Source organism: Arachis ipaensis, chromosome B10 (genome assembly GCF_059453495.1).
Source record: "Arachis ipaensis isolate K30076 ecotype BB chromosome B10, ASM5945349v1, whole genome shotgun sequence".
NCBI classification, from domain to species: Eukaryota; Viridiplantae; Streptophyta; class Magnoliopsida; order Fabales; family Fabaceae; genus Arachis; species Arachis ipaensis.
The window spans coordinates 120,283,853-120,304,296 of record NC_142435.1 but is presented as its reverse complement, the minus strand read 5'-3'; the positions used below and the strand labels follow the sequence as shown (position 1 = coordinate 120,304,296).

Sequence of the window (20,444 nt, the reverse complement as noted above, 5' to 3'; positions counted from 1 at the left end):
TTAATTTATTTGCATACTTTCATTCATTGCATTTTAATTTTGTGCATATTTTTATTTTTTTTCTAAATTTATTATTTTTCCATTGGTATTAAATTTTCTTTTTTAACTGTTGTATCTTTTCTGGTATTATTTTGGTGCTTAGTGACTTATTTTATACTGTTGGATGATATTATTTATCTGTCACTGCCAATATTTTATGTTACCTGTATCCCTTTTACATTGACATGAATTTATATTGTCTTTCATTACCCACACTCCTCCCCTTTGTTGCAAATTTTGCACCACTGGTATGCCATGTGCTTCTATTGTTTTCTCACTCACATGTTGTAGCTACCATGTAATTGAGACCCTTATTATTTGGCATTAACCCACCCATACTTTATTTGTTTTCCTATCTTTATTTCTGGGTTACTTTTCTTCTTTTCCTCTTCTTTCAGGATGGCCACCAAAGAAGAGAAAGGGAAAGCTTCTAAATGGGGAGACAAACAAGTCCATCTGCACAATCCTTGGAGAAAAGCATCAGTTGGAGCCACCCATCCACTTTCACATCTCAGCATGCACCGAGGACGGTGCAATCTTTAAGTGTGGGGAGGTCAATACTGACTTCCAGGGGTTAGTTACCTTCTTTTCAATACCAATGTTTTATTTTCTTTGTTTGTTCATTGTTGCATTTGCATGTTTGATTGCATATTTGTTTGATTTTGTGCATATTTTACTACTTGGTTGAAGTAATATTTTCTTTTTCAAGAAACTTTTTATAACATTTCACTAATTTGATTTAAAACTTTTTATTAAACTTGTTTGAAGAAATATTATACTTGAACATGGTTTATAGCTCAAACACACAAAACCAGTGAGATTTTGAGCCTATTTGAATTGGTTGCATCTTATCAACCAATTTTTTTTTTTTTTGTATGTGTTTTTCTCTCTAAAATTGTGATCTTTGTCTTGCTTGATTCTATATTTCCATGGTTTGATGTATGCATGCACTTATATGATTGAGACCTTTGTTTCACTAAGCTTACATACCCATATGGCCTTACCCTTTCATTATCCTTTGCAAACCAATGTTGAGCCTATTTTACCCCTTTTATTCTTTACTTTAGCACATCATTAACTCTAAGCAGAAAACAATAATGTCCTTAATTTGAATTCTTGGTTAGCTTAGACTAGTGAGAGTGCTCATGAATTAAGTGTGGGGAAAGTGGGTTTGGAAACGTTTGGTTTTGGAAATTAAGTATGTTAAACTTCTTTATGAAAATGTGAAAGAAATGTTTAGGACATGTTCATGCATTCAATAATTCAATCATATGCATTGAGAAAAACAAAAGAAAATATATATATATATATATATAATAAAAAATAAAAAATAAAAAAAACAAAAAAAAAAGAAAAAAAAGAGAAAAAGAAAAGAAAAAGAGCAAATAAGTAAAAGGGGACAAAATGCCCCAAAGTAAATGGTGAAAGCAATGCATATGTACTATACTCGAAATTAGGATGCATGAATATGTGGAAAACATGGTTAATGGATAGTTAGATGTTGTATTATGATTACATGGATTGTCTAAAGTTAGGTGGAAAGTTTAAGTTAATTAATGATTCAGATTTTAGTCCACTTGGCCAAATACAATCCTACCTTGACCTTAACCCCATTACAACCCTTAAAAGACCTCTTGATATGTGTATTTTGTGTATCAAATTAGTGTTGATTGGTAGAAGAAAAGCAAGCCTTAGAAAGTAAGGTTAGTAGAGAATTGAGAAATCGAACCTTAAACACCTGAGCGATTAGAGCGCATACACTTCCAGTGAGGGTTCGATGCTCGATTCCTTGTTCTCGGCTTTCATGAGCTATTTTCTTCTGCAAGTTCACTTGTACTTTATTTTTATGATTTGAATTAGTGAAATCCAGTTTATATTTGTTCTTGAAAGATTTGTATACTTTTAACCAAGTAGGTAGAAGTATTTTTGTATTTAGTTGCATTCATATAGATAGTTGCATTTCATAAGTTTTACCATCCTCCTTCACTCCTTTATAGCTTCTCTTAAGCTTAGCATGAGGACATGCTAATGTTTAAGTGTGGGGAGATTGATAAACCACTATTTTATGGTTTATCATGTGCTCAATTGAGTGGATTTTATCAATCTTTCATACACTTATTCATACTAATTGCATGGTTTTACATTTTCCTTCCTAATCATGTGATATAATTGAGAACATGTTTCCTAGGCCTTTAAACTGTCAAATTTTAATTATCCTTTATTACAATTCGATGCCTTGATATGTATGTTAAGTATTTTCAGAGATTATAGGGCAGGAATAGCTTAGAGGATGGAAAGGAAGCATGCAAAAGTGGAATGAATACAAGAAACTGAAGGAACTGCTAAAGCTGTCCAGCCTGACCTCCTAGTAGTAAATCGACCATAACTTGAGCTACAGAGGTCCAAATGACGCGGTTCTAGTTGTATTGGAAAGCTAACATCCGGGACTTTGCAACGATATATAATTTTTCATAGCTGCCCCAAAGCCAGCGATGCGCACGTGTGGATCACGCGGACGCGTGACCTGGCAAAAACCCAATCCATGCTAACGCGTAAACGACGCTCCCGCGTGACTTTCCAGCGACCGGTACGTACCAGAAATTGCTGGGGGTGATTTCTGGGTTGTTTTTGACCCAATTTTCGACCTAGAAAACACAAATTAGAGGCTATAAAGTGGGAGAATCCATCCATTCATTCAACAATTCATAAAACATTCATAATTTATAATTTTAGGTTTTAGATGTAGTTTTCTAGAAAGAGAGGCTCTCTCCTCTCTCTTAGGATTTAGAATTAGGATTTCTCTAAAAGGATTAGGATTTCAACTTCTTCTTGGATTCCAAGTTCAATGTTCCTTTAATTTAGGATTCGTATATTTTCATTTATTCCATAGTACTTTTCCATTTAAATTTTATTATTTGTTTAATTGCTTCCAATTTTATTTCAATTATCATCTCTCTTTTCTATTCCAAACTCCCAACAACGAAGATGACATGCAAGATGGCAGAGTAGACTCCCAACTTGATATGGAGGTTGATTAAGAGGAGACACTTGAGTTGGAATGCTCAAATGGATAGTTAAATTAGAAGTCATTGGCTAATTCTATATTTACTAACGCTAGACCTTCCCAAGGGAGAGGACTAGGATTTACGAATAAGAGTTAGCTCAATCACTTAACTTTCCTTTATTTAGTAAGGGTTAACTAAGTGAAAACAACAACCTCTTTAGACTACACTTGAGAGAATTTCAACAAGGATAGAACTTCCAATTAATCATTCTTCCATTCAAGGCTTTTTAATTAGAATATATAAATCTCTTTTAATTTTTATTGCGTTAATTTACAATTATTTATTTCTGTTATTCAACTCATAAAATTTCTCAGAAAATAAAAACCCATAACCAATAATAAATACACCTCCCTGCAATTCCTTGAGAGACGACCCGAGGTTTAAATACTTCGGTTATAAATTTTATTGGGTTTTGTTACTTGTGACAACCAAATTTTTGTACAAAAGGATTCTTTGCTGGTTTAGAAACTATACTTACAACGTGATTATTTTTATAAAATTCTTTACTAGCAGAAATCAGATCGTCAAGCACCTCCCATTGTGCAAGAAATCGAAGTTCTTGAAGACAACACCAAACCAAGTGATAAAAGGGAAAAGGTTGAAATTGAGGAAGCTTACAAAGAGGTGGAAATACACAAAGAAGAGCATAAGGAAGTAGACCTTGCATTGTCTAAGTGTGGGGAGGTCTCCCTTCCCAAGTCACCATCCAACACAACATTCAAGTGGGTAAAATTCTTATCCCTAAGCTTTACTTTCTCACTTGAATATGGATTGATTGAAAATGATGGTCAACTTAGAGCTCTTTGTGGAGTTAAGAGTAGGAAAGAGTTGTGTAGTGGTTGGAAACATCATTCTAAGCTCATAATAGTTGCAAGCTCAAAATTCAAGAGCAATGGTTGGTGTGGAACCAAGTTGCATGGGTCTAGAAAGTTGTTTGGAAGCTTCTTTGAGAATTCTAAGGTCATGCCACCAGAATGGAATAATGATGGCCAATTTAAGGACGAGTGTCAAAACAAAGTATGGGATCCCGGATCGCACAAGGAAAATTAAATTTGGGAGCTCATGGTTTGTGAAGAACTCCATCAAAGCTTGAAGATATTATAATTGAAGAATGGAGCCTATTGGAGACTCAAGCATTGGTAGATGTTCAAGGATAGCTTCAAGCACAAGCCACCTTGAGAGGAGCTCCCCATAAGTCCAACATACGGACAATAAACAAAAGTGCTAGGTGGGAGACACCCCACCATGGTAAACTCTTTCCACTCTCTTGTAGATTTGATTAATAAGTGATTTGAGTTGCCATTGTATGTAGTTTTTTCTCTTCATGTAGTTTTATCTCAATATCTCGATTGTTAGTTACTTAAAGTGCAAGTTATGTTTGTTTGCACTTGACATTTTTTGTTAATTTTGCATTTTAGTTTATCTTGAGTTGTAGGTAGTGTTAGGGAGATTTTTAGCTGTTTATAGTATTTCTGAAAAAAAAAAGAAAAAAAAAAGAAAAAACGGGTCAAGGACGCGTAAGCACGCTGTGCGCGTGCGCACCCATGCTCGGATCTAGCCCATACATTTTCCAGAGAGTTGGGCCATTCTCGCGCCAGCACTGGGCCAATGGCACAACCACGTGTAAGTGTGCGTGCACTGCGCGTACATGCGTCAAGACCAATGGAGTTGATCCCGAGGTCTACAGGCTTATGCTTTTCCCTTTTGCTGTGAGAGACAGAGCTAGAACATGGTTGGATTCACAACCTAAGGAAAGCCTGAACTCTTGGGAAAAGCTGGTCAGTGCTTTCTTGGCCAAATTCTTTCCACCTCAAAAGATAAGCAAGCTTAGAGTGGAAATCCAAACCTTCAGACAGAAGGAAGGTGACTCCCTCTATGAAGCTTGGGAAAGATATAAGCAATTGATCAAAAGGTGTCCTGCTGACATACTTCCAAAATGGAGCATCATATATATATTCTATGATGGTCTGTCTGAGTTGTCAAAAACCCCTACAGAAGCTCAAGAACTCATCGAAATGGTTGCAAATAACCAGTTTATGTACACCTCTGAGAGGAATCCTGTGAACAATGGGACGCCTCAGAAGAAGGGAGTTCTTGAAATTGATACTCTGAATGCCATATTAGCTCAGAACAAAATATTGACTCAGCAAGTCAATATGATTTCTCAGAGTCTGAATGGATTGCAAGCTGCATCCAACAGTACTAAAGAAGCATCTTCTGAAGAAGAAGCTTATGATCCTAAGAATCCTGCAATGGCAAAGGTGAATTACATGGGAGAACCCTATAGAAACACCTATAATCCTTCATGGAGAAATCATCCTAATCTCTTATGGAAGGACCAACAGAAGCCTCAACAAGGCTTCAACAATAATGGTGGAAGAAATAGGTTTAGCAATAGCAAGCCTTTTCCATCATCTTCTCAGCAATAGACAGAGAATTCTGAACAGAGCCATTCTGGCCTGGCAACCATAGTCTCTGATCTATCTAAGATCACACTAAGTTTCATGAATGAAACAAGGTCCTCCATTAGAAATTTGGAGGCACAAGTGGGTCAGCTGAGTAAGAAGATTACTGAAACTCCTCCTAGCACTCTCCCAAGCAATACAGAAGAGAATCCCAAAAGAGAGTGCAAGGCCATAACCTTACTTGGTGTGGCCGAACCTGGAGAGAGTAAATAGGCAGTGATTCCCAGTAAGGAAGACCTCAGGGAACGTCCACTGACCAGTAAGGAGTTTCTCTTTGAGGAACCAAAGGAATCTGAGGCTCATACAGAAACCATAGAGATTCCTTTGAACTTCCTGTTACCATTCATGAGCTCTGATGAATATTCCTCTTCTGAAGAGGATGAAGATGTCACTGAAGAGCAAGTTGCTAAGAACCTTGGAAGACCCTTCCTAGCCACAGCAAAAGCTGTGATTGATGTTGACAGAGGAGAATTGGTCCTTCAATTGAATGGGGACTACCTTGTGTTTAAGGCTCAAGGATCTCCTTCTGTAACCATGGAGAGGAAGCATGAAAAGCTTCTCTCAATACAGAGTCAAACAAAACCCCACATTCAAACTCTAAGTTTGGTGTTGAGAGGCCCCAACCCTGCTCTGATTATCTGTGAGGCTCCATGAGAGCTCACTGTCAAGCTATTGACATTAAAGAAACGCTTGTTGGGAGGCAACCCAATTTTATTTAATTATATCTATTTATTCTCCATTGTCATTTTATGTTTTCTGTAGGTTGATAATCATGTGAAGTCACAAAAACAACTGAAAAAGCAAAAACAGAAGGAAAAATAGTATTAAAAACAGCACACCCTGGAGGAGAAGCTTACTGGCGTTTAAATGCCAGTAAGGATAGCAGAATGGGCGTTAAATGCCCAGTCTGGCACCATTCTGGCGTTTAATGCCAGAAAGGGGCACATAGCTGGCGTTTAACGCCAGAATTGCACTCTAAGGGCGTTTTGCATGCCTAATTGGTGTAGAGATGAGAAATCCTTGACACCTTAGGATCTGTGGACCCCACAAGATCTCCACCAACCTCAACTCACTCTCTCTCACTTCTTCACACCTTTTCATAATACTCTTCCCCAAATAACCTCCACCAATCACCCCCATTACTCCTCCAAAACCATCATACAATCCACCTACACCCACCCATTCAAATTCAAACCATCACTCCTTCCTTTTCCACATCATAACCACCTAAAACCCCCTTGGCCGAATAATTCACACACCTCCATCTCCTCCATCTCTTCTTCTTCTCCTCCTTTCTTTATTCTTTTGCTCGAGGACGAGCAAACCTTTTAAGTTTGGTGTGGAAAAGCTCAGCTTTTTTGTTTTTCCATAACCATTTATGGCACCTAAGGCCGGAGAAACCTCTAGAAAAAGGAAAGGAAAGGCAATTGCTTCCACCTTCAAGTCATGGGAGATGGAGAGATTCATCTCAAAGGTCCATCAAGACCACTTCTATGAAGTTGTGGCCAAGACTCCTCATTGAAGAGGACAAGCCCATCACTAAGAAAAGGATAGAGCAAACAAGAGAGCCCACTCATGGACCTCAACAAGAGCATGAGGAAAATCCTCATCATGAAATCCCTGATATGCCTCAAGAGATGCATTTTTCTCCACAAAACTATTGGGGAGCAAATCAACACTTCCCTAGGAGAATTAAATTCCAATATGGGACAACTAAGGGTGGAGCACCAAGAGCATTCCATCCTCCTTCATGAAATTAGAGAAGACTAAAGAGTCATGAGGGCGGAGCAACAAAGGCAAAGAAGAGACATTGAGGAGCTAAAGCATTCCATAAGATCTTCAAGAGGAAGAACAAGCCGCCATCACTAAGGTGGACCCGTTCTTTAATCTCCTTGCTCTTATTTTTCTATTTTTCGAATTTTATGCTTTATGTTTATCTATGTTTGTGTCTTTATTACATGATCATTAGTGTCTTAGTGTCTATGTCTTAAAGCTATGAATGTCCTATGAATCTATCACCTTTCTTAAAAGAAAAATATTTTAATCACAAAAGAATAAGAAGTACATGATTTTGAATTCATCCTTGAAACTAGTTTAATTATTCTGATGTGGTGACAATACTTTTTATTTTCTGAATGAATGCTTGAACAATGCATATTTTTTTGAATTTGTTGTTTATGAATGTTAAAATTGTTGGCTATTGAAATAATGATGAAAAAGGAGAAATGTTATTGATAATCTAAAAATCATAAAAATGATTCTTGAAGCAAGAAAAAGCAGTGAAAAGCTTGCGAAAAAAAAAGAAGAAAAAAATTGGCAAAAAAAAGGAAGAAAAAGAAAAAGCAAGCAGAAAAAGCCAATAGCCCTTTAAACCAAAAGGCAAGGGTAAAATAAAATGGATCCAAGGCTTTGAGCATCAGTGGATAGGAGGTCCCACAGGAATAAAATCCTGGCCTAAGTGGCTAAACCAAGCTGTCCCTATCCATGTGCTTGTGGCGTGAAGGTGTCAAGTGAAAACTTGAGACTGAGCGGTTAAAGTCGTGGTCCAAAGCAAAAAGAGTGTGCTTAAGAGCTCTGGACACCTCTAATTGGGGACTCTATCAAAGCTGAGTCACAATCTGAAAAGGTTCACCCAGTTATGTGTCTGTGGTATTTATGTATCCGGTGGTAATATTGGAAAATAAAATGCTTAGGGTCACGGCCAAGACTCATAAAGTAACTGTGTTCAAGAATTAACATACTGAACTAGGAGAATCAATAACACTATCTGAATTCTGAGTTCCTATAGATACCAATCATTCTGAACTTCAATGGATAAAGTGAGATGCCAAAACTATTCAGAGGCAAAAAGCTACTAGTCCCGCTCATCTAATTGGAGCTAAGTTTCATTGATATTTTGGAAATTTATAGTATATTCTCTTCTTTTTATCCTATTTGATTTTCAGTTGCTTGGGAACAAGTAACAATTTAAGTTTGATGTTGTGATGAGCGGATAATTTATACGCTTTTTGGCATTATTTTTAGTATGTTTTAGTTAGTTTTTATTATATTTTTATTAGTTTTTAAATAAAAATCACATTTCTGGACTTTACTATGGGTTTGTGTCTTTTTCTGTGATTTCAGGTATTTTCTGCCTGAAATTGAGGGACCTGAGCAAAAATCTTATTCAGAGACTGAAAAAGGACTGCAGATGCTGTTGGATTCTAACCTCCATGCACTCAAAGCGGATTATTTGGAGCTACAGAAGCCCAATTGGTGCGCTTTCAATTGCGTTGGAAAGTAGACATCCTGGGCTTTCCAGCAATATATAATAGTCCATACTTCTGGTTCCCTCTCTGGGGCCGAAGCCAGTGATCACCATTATCCCTTTTGTATTTTCAATGGTGGAGTTTCTACACACCATAGATTAAGGTGTGGAGCTCTGCTGTTCCTCATGAATTAATGCAAAGTACTATTATTTTTCTATTCAATTCAAGCTTATTTCTTCTCTAAGATATACACTCGTTCTTCAACTTGATGAATGTGATGATCCGTGACACTCATTACCATTCTCACCTATGAACGCGTGCCTAACAACCACTTCTGTTCTACTTGCAATAGCTTGAGTGTGTATCTCTTAGCCTCCTGATTCATGATGCATGGTTACCTCACCTGACAACCGAGTCTTCCATTCCATGAGATCAGAGTCTTCGTGGTATAGGCAAGAATCAATTGGCAGCATTCTTGAGATCCGGAAAGTCTAAACCTTGTCTGTGGTATTCCGAGTAGGATCTGGAAAGGGATGACTGTGACGAGCTTTAAACTCGCGAGTGTTGGGCGTAGTGACAGACGCAAAAGGATCAATGGATCCTATTCTAACATGATCGAGAACCAACAACTGATTAGCCGTGCGGTGACAGCGCATTTGGACCATTTTCACTGAGAGGACGGGAGGTAGCCATTGACAACGGTGAAACCCAACATAAGCTTGCCATGGAAAGGAGTATGAATGATTGGAAGAAGGCAATAGGAAAGCAGAAATTCAGAAGGAACAAAGCATCTTCATACGCTTATCTGAAATTCTCACCAATGAATTACAGAAGTATCTCTATCCTATTTTATGTTTTATTCATCTTTTAATTATCAATTCTCCATAACCACTTGAATCTGCCTGACTGAGATTTACAAGATGACCATAGCTTGCTTTAAGCCGACAATCTCCGTGGAATCGACCCTTACTCACATAAGGTTTATTACTTGGACGACCCAGTGCACTTGCTGGTTAGTTGTGCGGGGTTATGACAAATAGTTGAGATTACAATTGTGCGTACCAAGTTGTTGACGCCATTGATAATCATAATTTTGTGCACTAACCACACATAGAGCCACCACCATCCCAACACCAATACCTCCAAGAACCACCCCCTCCATGTTATTACCAAGATGAACCACCTCCAATGTATGAAAAATTTCAACCACAAGATGAATACTACTTTCCACCACAACCTCCCATGGAAGACTACTCATGTCCATCCATCCAAGAGCCATATGATCCTACTCATGATATCCAAGAGGAACAAGAGTCAAGGGATCATCTCAAGAAAATATTGGATCAACTTCAAGAAACCATGGAGTGTGTTGTGCAACAAGTGAAAAGAATGGAAAATATTGAACCACCACAACTCTACCAAGAGAAACCACCTTTCTACTATGAATCCTTTCCCCAAATTGATGAACCCTTCCATCCACCCCAACCTCCAATGGATGAAATCCTTGATGTTCTTGTTCAAGGACAAGAGGAGATGAAAAGGGATGTGCAACAATTCACGGCCGCCTTGAACGAGGTGGTAAGCCGGTTAGCATCCCAATGCTTGAATACTCAAAGAACTCCCATGGCTACATGTGGAAAATCAAATGAAGAGCATAACATGAAAGAGAGATTGGTGGAAAATGAGAAAAGTTGCTTTGTATTAGAACAATAGGAGGAAGCTACAATTGTTGAAGAAGAGGAGGAAGTGGTTGAAGACCTAGGAGATGTGGAACCACCTTGGGAATCTAGAATTGAAGAAAACCCCTCCAAGATGATTGAATTTGATGCTAAGGAGGAATGTGCACAACCTCCAAGGCATATCCCATATAAAGACTTGGATGGGATAGAGCAAGAATTGAGTTCCCTTGGTGATGAAGATCAAGCATCAAGTCTTAGTGGTGAAGAATCCTTTGAGCTTGAAGAACGTTCTCCCAGTGGATTTGAAGGCAATGTGGAGGTAAAATTCTCTCACCTTCCCATTTATGATTTGAGTAAGGGAAAAGGCTTAGATAGAATTGATGAACAAAATATTGAAATCAAGAGATCTTGTGAAGAGGTGGAAGTCCTTAGAAAAAGGAGGATGGGAATTGGTTACGCTTTGTCAAGATCCTTGGACGCTTCTTTACCTAGGTTGCCATCTACTCCTTTATTTGAGTGGGTGAAACTCATTTCTATTAGCTTTATTATCCCACTTGAATATGGTTTGCTTGAAACGGATGGCCAAATTAGGGAACTTTGTGGGATGAAGCGTAAGCAAAAAAGGTTTTGTGGTTGGCGTTGCAAATCAAGGCTCATTATGGTTGACACATCAAACATGAAATATAAAGATTGGAGTAATGCTCAATTAGATGGGTCTAAGAGGATTGTTGGCCACTTTATTGAGAATTTACCTTACTTGCCACCCGGATGGATTAATGATGATCAATTCAAGGATGGGTGTGGAAACAAGATATGGGATCTGAGAATACATGAGGACCACTCTTGGGAGCCCATGGTTTGTGAGAAACTCCACCCAAGCTTGGAGTTATTAATTTTGAAGAATGGTGCTTATTGGAGACTCAAGCATTGGTGGATGTTCCAAGATGAGTTCAAGCACAAGCCACCTTGAGAGGAGCTCCCCATAAGTCTAACTTAAGGACAATAAACAAAAGTGCTAGGTGGGAGACACCCCACCATGGTAACTTCTTTTCATTTTCTCTTTTTGTACATATTAGTGGAAGTAGTTTAATTTCATGTTTTGTTTAGTTAGTTGAGTTTATTTGGTAGTATAATATGTTAAATAAGTTTTTAGGGTATTTTGGTAGCTGTTTGGAGGTTTGGAAGGCTTGGTTTGGCGTAAGAACTTGGAAAATTTTGAAAAATAGAGCACCAATCCGCGCGTGCGCGCACCTGGCACGTACACGCGCCCGAGCATTTTCGACCATCCACGCGCACGCATACATGGCGCGTACGCGCGGATGCAAAAATTCCACCCCTAGCCAAAAACTCGAGAGTTAGGCCTGAACTGTGCGAAAATTGGGCCTAAGGCACAAACTAACCTGCGCGTACGCGCCCTTGATTCAAATTATGCAATGCACGTGTACGCACGCTGTGCGCGTGCGCCGATAGCGTCACCTACCCTCATGGTACATTTTCTAGAGAGTTGGGCCAATCTTGGGCTGCCACTATGCGCCCAGCCTAGCCCACGCGTACGCACACCTGGCGCGTACGCGCCCTTCGGCCAATATGCGCATCAACGTGCACGCGTGCATGACGCTTCCGCGCCGGTTAAAAAAAAAAGATTTTTTTCTCCTCTTCCATTTTCTTTTGTTTATCGCATTCGTATACTTCTATTCTTTACATTTCAATTTTGTTTTTATAGCCTGTTTTCATTTTTTTCTAAGTTTCTCATTTTAATAATGGTGTTGAATTCTTATACTCAATTGTTGAGAACTTTTTGCATTGCTTTGGTGCTTCATGACTTGTTTAACATTAATGATCATATTTGTTCCACACACATGATTAGTGCTTTAGTCCCTCCTCATTCATTATTCTTTGTTTTTGTACTTCATTATCATTGAGTTTGGATGGGACCTAATGCTTTCATGCTTATCACTAATCTTGTTTATGTCAATCCTTATTTGATCTTGATGCTCAATATGATCATCATGCTTTGATTTTACTCTTGAATCAAGCGTTAGTTAATATGCCTTAGCTTATATTATTTTCTCACTCACATGTTGTAGCTACCATGTAGTGAGAACCTTACCCTTATTTGGCATTAGCCCCCGCCTATGTTCTATTTACTTTAATATCTTTGTTGTAGGCTTAATTTTCTTTTTTTCTCTTTCCTTTTAGGTTGGCCACCAAGGGAGAAAGGAAAAAGGAAATGTTTCTAAATGGGGCAACAAACAAGTCATCCGCACAACCTTTTGAAGGAGCTCATCAATTGTAGCAACCCGTCCACCTTGCTCTTCTTTGCATGCACCGAGGACGGTGCAATCTTCAAGTGTGGGGAGGTCGTCCGACCGATCTCCATGGGTAATAATTTCCTTTTTTAACACCAATTTTTAGTTTTCTTTGTTAGATTAGTTATTGCATTGCATGATAGGTTGCATGATAGCTAGAATTTGTACATATTTTTATCACTTCTTTTTATGATTAGGACTACTTGGTTAGGGTGATGATTTCTTTTCCAAGAAACTGTTTTAGGGCACCCTACCAATTTGAAAGAAAAAATTTTTGTTGAACTTGCTTGAAAGAATTTATTTTGGAACATGGTTTTTGAGCTAAGAACACAAACTTGTGAGATTTGAGCCTAATGGTGTGGTTACATCTTATAACCACTTATTTTTCCTTCTTGTGTGCAATTGTTCTCTTTCTATGATTGTGATCTTTGATTTGTTTGATTCTTTATGTCCATTATTTTGTGTATTCATACGTTTATATGATTGAGGACATCATTTCATTTAGCTCACTTACCCAAATAGCCTACCTTTTACTCTCCATTGTTAGCCAATTTTGAGCCTACGCTTAACCCAATTGTTCTTTATTTTACCACATTACAAATCTAAAGCGAAAAAATAATAAAAGTCCTTTGTTTGGATCTTTGATTAGCTTAGTCTAGTGAGAGTGTTTATTATTCAAGTTTGGGGAGATTTGGGAACATTGGTTGGGATAAAAGTGTGTTTTTATTTTGTATTTCTATATTTGGGAATTGGATCCATACTCATGTGTTAATTAAATGTAAAACCATATGCATTGATGCTTTTGTATATACTTTATTGCAAAAAGAAAAAAATGAGAAAATAAAAAGAAAAAAAATATATGTAGATATCAAAAGAAAAAAAATAGAAAAAGAAAGAAAAAGAAGAAAAATAATAAAAAGGGGACAAAAATGCCCCAAAGTGAAGTTCAATAAAGTCAATGCATAAGTGTTGTGAAATGAAAAGAAAATGCATGAGTATGTGAAAAAGTGAAGAATGGGTAGTTAGGTTAGCACTTAAATTGTATAGGTTGCCATAGGTTAGGTGGAAAGTTTAAGTTAATCAAAGATTTAAATTCTAGTCCACTTAACCATATACAATCCTACCTTGACCCTAGCTCCATTACAACCTATGAAAAGACCTCATGATGAATGTATGCATGCATTGAATAATTGTTGATTGTTAGATGAAAAACAAATCTTGGAAAGTATGATTAGGGGAGAATTGAGAGAATGGACCCTATACACTTGAGCGACTAGAGTGTAAACACTTCCGATGAGGGTTCGACGCTCAATTCCTTGATTATCGGCTTTCATGAGCATTCTTCTTGCAAGTCTACTTTAACTTCATTTTTATACTTGAATTGGTAGGATTCATGAGTCGTCATATGACCTTAGCCCTACCCGTTTATACATGCTCTTGGAGGATTGATTTATTTTTAACCAAGTAGGTAGAATCATTTTGCATTTAGTTGCATTCATATAGATAGCTGCATTTAGGTTATTTGCATTGAATAAATGTCCATACCCTTTCTCTTATCCTTCTTGGTTTAAGCATGAGGACATGCTTGGTTTAAGTGTGGGGAGGTTGATAAACCCCATTTGGAGGGTTTATCTTGTGTTGAATTTAGAGGATTTTATCGCCTTCTCCCACATTTATCCAATGAAATAGCATGATTTTTGTTATTCTCCTTTAATTGTGCTTAAGAGTGAAAACATGCTTTTTAGGTCTTAGAATAGCTAAACTTAATTCACCTTGATTCCATTAGGTACCTTGATATGTTTATTAAGTGATTTCAGATTTAGAAGGCAAAGATTGGATCAAGGGAATGAAGGAAAAGCATGTAGAAATGGAGAACTCATGAAGAAATGAAGGAATCGCAAAAGCTGTCAAGCCGACCTCTTCGCACTTAATTGACCATAACTTGAGTTACAGAGGTCTAAATGATGTAGTTCTAGCTGCGTTGGAAAGCTAACATTCGGGGTTTCAAAATAATATAAAATTTGCCATAGTTGTATCGCGTTTAAGGGTGCGCACATGCACTATACGCGTACGCACCGATGTTGCACATGACCCACTTAAGTGCAACTCGTGGTCAGCGATTTCTGGTGCATTTTGGGCCCAATCCAACTCATTTCTGATGCTATTTAACCCAAGAATTGAAGATGGATGGGACATCTAGTCATTAGTTTAGTTTTATTTTAGTTTTATCATGCTTTATTTAGTTTCTAGAGAGAGAGGCTCTCTCTTCTCTCTAGAATTAGGAGTAGGTTAGATCTAGATTAGGAATTCTTAGATCTAGGTTTAATTCATGCTTTGATTTACTTTTCCCTTACAATTTCTTGTTCCTCTACTCTTCCTCTCTCTAATTTTGCATTTAATTCTTGTAATCCTTTACTTTGTTGTTGATGCACTTTTGTTCTTTTATTTCTCTTTAATGTAATTTATGTTTTCATGTTCCTTTATTGTTCATTTGATTTGTTGTTGTTTAATTCCTTGCAATTGAGTAGTGTAGATTTATTTTTCTTGCAATTTTACTATGCTTTCCTTTTATGCCTTCCAACTGTTTGATAAAATGCTTGGTTGGACTTTAGAGTAGATTTTAGTGCTCTTAGCTTGGGAAGGTAACTTAGGAACTCTTGAGTTACTAATGTCCAAGTGATTGACGATTGGGAGCCATTAACGCTAGATCTCACTAATTAATTTGGTGGAGAACTAGGACTTATGGACTTGGATTGATATAGCTCACTTGACTTTCCTCTACTATTAGTTAGGGGTTAACTTAGTGGGATTGATCCTTGCCAATTCTCATGTTGTCGTTAGTGATAAGGATAGAGATCCTTGACCACCAAACCTTGCCAAGACCTTTGTAGTTGTTAGTTTATTTTCATTGCCATTTACATTCCATGTCTTTATTCAAAAATCCCAAAACATACCTCATAACCAATAACAAGACACTTTGTTGTAATTCCTAGGGAGAACAACCCGAGGTTCAATACTTCGGTTGAATAATCTGTTTATATACACCACATAGAATAGTATAATTAGGCTATAATTAAGGAACCTAATCAGGCTATAAATCAGGAAACTAAATATACACTTAACAAAGATGATATACAAAATCTGTCAGAATAAATTTATCATATATTCTAACACACCCCCACAGTCAAAACAGGATGCCGCTGAATGTTGAGACTATTCCAAAAATCTTCAAATAACACCAACGGAAGACCCTTGGTGAATATATCTGCAATCTGATAGCGCGAGGGGACATGTAACACACGAACCTGGCCACGAACCACCTTTTCCCGTACAAAATGTATATCCATCTCAATATGCTTAGTGCATTGATGCTGAACAGGATTACCAGCAAGATATATGGCACTAACATTGTCGCAATACACCAGTGTAGCCTTCTGAATAGGACAATAAAGTTCCAACAGCAAGTTTCGCAACCAACATGACTCAGAAACCACATTGGCAACCCCTCGGTATTCGGCCTCTGCACTAGAACGGGATAAAGTAGCTTGACGTTTAGCGGACCAAGATATCAAGTTATCACCCAAAAAGACACAATAACCCGATGTTGAATGCCGTGTATCGGGACACCCACCCCAATCAGCATCGGTATATGAAATAAGAGTGGATGTGGAAGATGGATAAAGATGAAGACCAAAGTCCAGAGTACCCTGAATGTAGCACAAAATGTGCTTAAGAGCGTGCATGTGTTCCTCTCGTGGGTCATGCATGAATAAGCATATTTGTTGCACTGCATAAGTAATATCGGGCCTTGTGAATGTAAGGTACTGAAGTGTCCCTGCAAGACTCCTATAAAGAGATGGATCCTCAAAAGGTTCGCTCGTAGTAGCACTGAGCTTCGGTTTGTATCAACCGGAGTAGGAGATGGCTTACATGATGACATGCTGGCTCGATCAATTATTTCAGCAGCATATTTCTTTTGAGATAAAAATAAATTACTTGTATGATGAGTGACTGCAATGCCCAGAAAATAGCTCAACTTGCCCAAGTCTTTCATAGCAAATTCCGAGCTAAGAAGAGATATGATAGATTGATGGAGCTTATCCGAGGAAGCAGTCAAAATAATATCATCGACATACAATAAAAGATAAGCCAGAGAAGTACCGCAGCGATAAATGAACAAAGAATGATCTGAAGTACTGTGAGAAGACCCAAGAGTATGGATATAGTAAGCAAATCTCTTGTACCAAGCTCTCGGAGCCTATTTCAGCCCATAAAGAGATTTCTTCAGTAAACACACATGATGAGGTTTATCAGGATTCCGGTACCCCAAAGGTTGATACATGCAAATAGTCTCATTGAGTTCGCCATGTAAGAAAGCATTTTTGACATCAAGTTGATGAATCGGCCAAGTCTTAGAAAGAGCCAAACTGAGAACCGTGCGAATAGTCGCTGGTTTGACTACCAGACTAAACGTCTCACCACAATCCACGCCCGCCTGTTGAGTTTTAGCATCACCTACAAGATGAGCTTTATGCCTCTCAAAAGAACCATCAGATTTTTCTTTATGAGCAAAAATCTACATAGACCGAATGACATCAACATTTGGAGGATGGGGTACTAAATTCCACGTCTTATTCTCAATAAGAGCATTATATTCATCATCCATAGCCAATTTCCAATTTGGGTCACGAAGAGCAGACACAGGATTATGGGGTAAAGGGGATTTAGACACTGATGCAAGAAGGTTGAAAGACTTCTTTGGCTTAGAAATCCCATGTTGACTCCTAGTAACAGGTCCTGTGGGTAGACTAGATTGAGAGATTGGAGTTGGACGAGGAAGAGAAATAGGTGGGAGAGTAGAAGTTGGGCTCGGTAAGATGGGCTCAAGAGAGGTAGAAAAGGGTGCGACCGGAGAGTTTGTTGGAGTAGTGAGATGATGGACCACGTAGGGAGATGGCCCATCATCCAAAAATCGATAAGTATGATTTTGAGGTGTATGTACCTTTGCAAAGGGAAATTGCATCTCATCAAATAAGACGTGACGGCTAATGATGATTTTTTTAGATGAGAAGTCAAGGCATTTATACCCACAATTATGTGAAGGATACCCCAAAAAACACTAGGAGTTGACCGGAGTTGAAGTTTATTTATGGTTGTAGAGGGAATAAGAGGATAACATAAACACCCAAACACCCGAAGATGGGAATAAGACGGATCCTTTTGATAAAGAATGCAAAGAGGAGAATGATAGTGTAATAGTTTATGAGGAAGAATATTGAGAAGATAAGTTGCCATTTGCAAAGCATGATGCCAAAAGGAAGGATGAAGGGAAGCATGGGCCAATAAGGTTCGAACAATATTGTTAATTGTACGAATTTGTCTTTCGGCTTTTCCATTTTGAGGGGATGTATGAGGACATGAAAGACGAAACGAAAGCCCAGTTGCTTTACAAAAGTCCCAGAAGGGGCCATTATCAAATTCTGTGCCATTATCACATTGTATATTCTTTATGTCCCGCTCAAATTGGGTTCGAATAAAGGTTTTGAAATTCAAAAATGTGGAAAAATTTTGTGATTTTTGCGATAAAGGAAATGTCCACAAAAATTTTGAATAATCATCCACAAACAAGACATAATATCTATGACCCGATGAACTCAAAATAGGTGACGTCCAAAGGTCACTATGTATAATATCAAATGGCATAATAGTGCTAGAATTTGAAGCATAAATTGGCAACTTAATATGTTTTCCAAGAGGACAAGAATGACAAATATGAGTGTCTTTAATTGGATGACAATCAATAAATTTATTCTTCCTAAGAGAGCTCAAAACAGATGCTCCCGGGTGACCCAAACTGTCATGCCAAAAAGATGGTGCTAAAGTAGCAAAAGTGGATTGAGAAGGAACTGGATTTGTGATGGGATAAAGCTTACCCCGACTTTCACACCATATTACCAGCCTCCCCGTCTAAAGATCCTTCACAGAAAACCCAAAGAGATCAAATTCAACAGAGACAGAGTTGTTAGTTGTAAATTTTTTTACGGACACCAAAATTTTAACAAGGTGAGGGGCATGAAGGACATTATGTAATTGTAAAGGAGGACATGGGGAAGAGAATTTAGTGTGACCGTAGCCGTGAATTGGAATTGATTGGCCATTACCAACAATGATACCATGTTTATTGCTCAGATTGAAATAAGACGTGAGTTTACCTTGTGCAGATGTCCATGTACCAATTTGGATCTGGAAGAGTGATACCAAGAGTATGCATTGCGGCTTCAATGCCTGTTGGAGTTGGATCTAACACGTAGGCCTATTGGGGTCTGGTCCCAAGTATACCATGGTGTGGTCGATGCTGCTGTCCATGAGTGGGCTTGGTCCATGCATTAGAAGGATATGGACAAGGAGGTATAGGCCAAGGAGCCCAAGGTGCCATCCAGGGCCATGGCTGCCCGCCATACCATGGAGTATTGGTTGGAGGTTGCTGACCTGTTGGTTGCTGCCCAATACTACGGTTGTTGCCTCGGCCAATTGGACCACCTCCAGCATTACCCCCTCCGCCGATACCCCCCTTTCCGCCTCCACGACCACCATTGTTGCTACGATTTTTTCCTCCATTATAACTGCGGTTTTGGTTCCTCTTCCTACCAGTATTATTGCGGTTGGAAGATGCATGATCAGAAATATCATGAGGCCCATTGGAATAACGGGCAACCATGGCCGATGAGGAGCTATGTGCCGCCTTCTTAGCAAGGCCGGCCTCTTCAAGAGTGAGCATTGAACGGGCTTGATAGAACTGGGATAAAAGATCACTTTGGCGAATAAGAGTGGCTACACCTTTGTAGAGCTCGGTGAGGCTAGAGACCAGTTGAAGAACAAGTCTATTATTGTCGACGGGAGAGCCAACATTCTTGAGTTGGTCTGATAGAGATTTGAGATGTTGACAATAAGCAGAGACATTTGGAAAATCTGCCATGTCTACATGAGTAAAGTCATACTCAAGGGTGATGGCACGAGAGTGTTTGTTATCCTGAAATATGTCACGCAGTCTATTCCAAGCCTCCATCGCCATGGTGTCGGGTTCAAGAATTGTATGTAAAAGATCATGAGATATAGTGGCGTAAATCCACTGTAGAACCATAGCGTCATGAGTTGATCAAAGTTCTTTCTCCTCCTTTATTGTAGGCAGCTTTTCCTTGCCCTGCTTTGGAGGAATAATATGATCAATTACTCTATGGGATCGTGCGTGAATCTTAAAGAGTTATACGCATGTGGAATATTGTACGTTCTCCATCTCAAGAGTGATAGGAACATGGTTCTTGATGTTAGATACAGCAAGAGCAGGATGAAAAGAAGATTTTGAATCAGACATGGTGATGGAGAAGTAAGAAAGAAGAAGAAGAAGAAGAAGAAGAAGAAGAAGAAGAAGAAGAAGAAGAAGAAGAAGAAGAAGAAGAAGAAGAAAGGAGCAAAATTGTGCTGCGGAAGACAGAGAGAGGTAAGGATCTTTCCCTAGGGCTTTTGATACCATGAAAGAGATTAATCCCTTGCCTATTTCATTAGAATAGTCTGTTTATATATACTACATAGAAGAGTATAATTAGGCTATAATTAAGGAACCTAATCAGGCTATAAATCA

At 38.4% G+C, this 20,444-nt stretch overlaps 1 pseudogene; it reads right to left on the bottom strand.

Moving 5' to 3' along the window:
- Positions 1-19,118: 19,118 nt before the first annotated feature.
- LOC107620965 (uncharacterized) lies at positions 19,119-20,177 on the bottom strand (annotated as a pseudogene).
- Between the last annotated feature and the right edge of the window lie 267 nt (positions 20,178-20,444).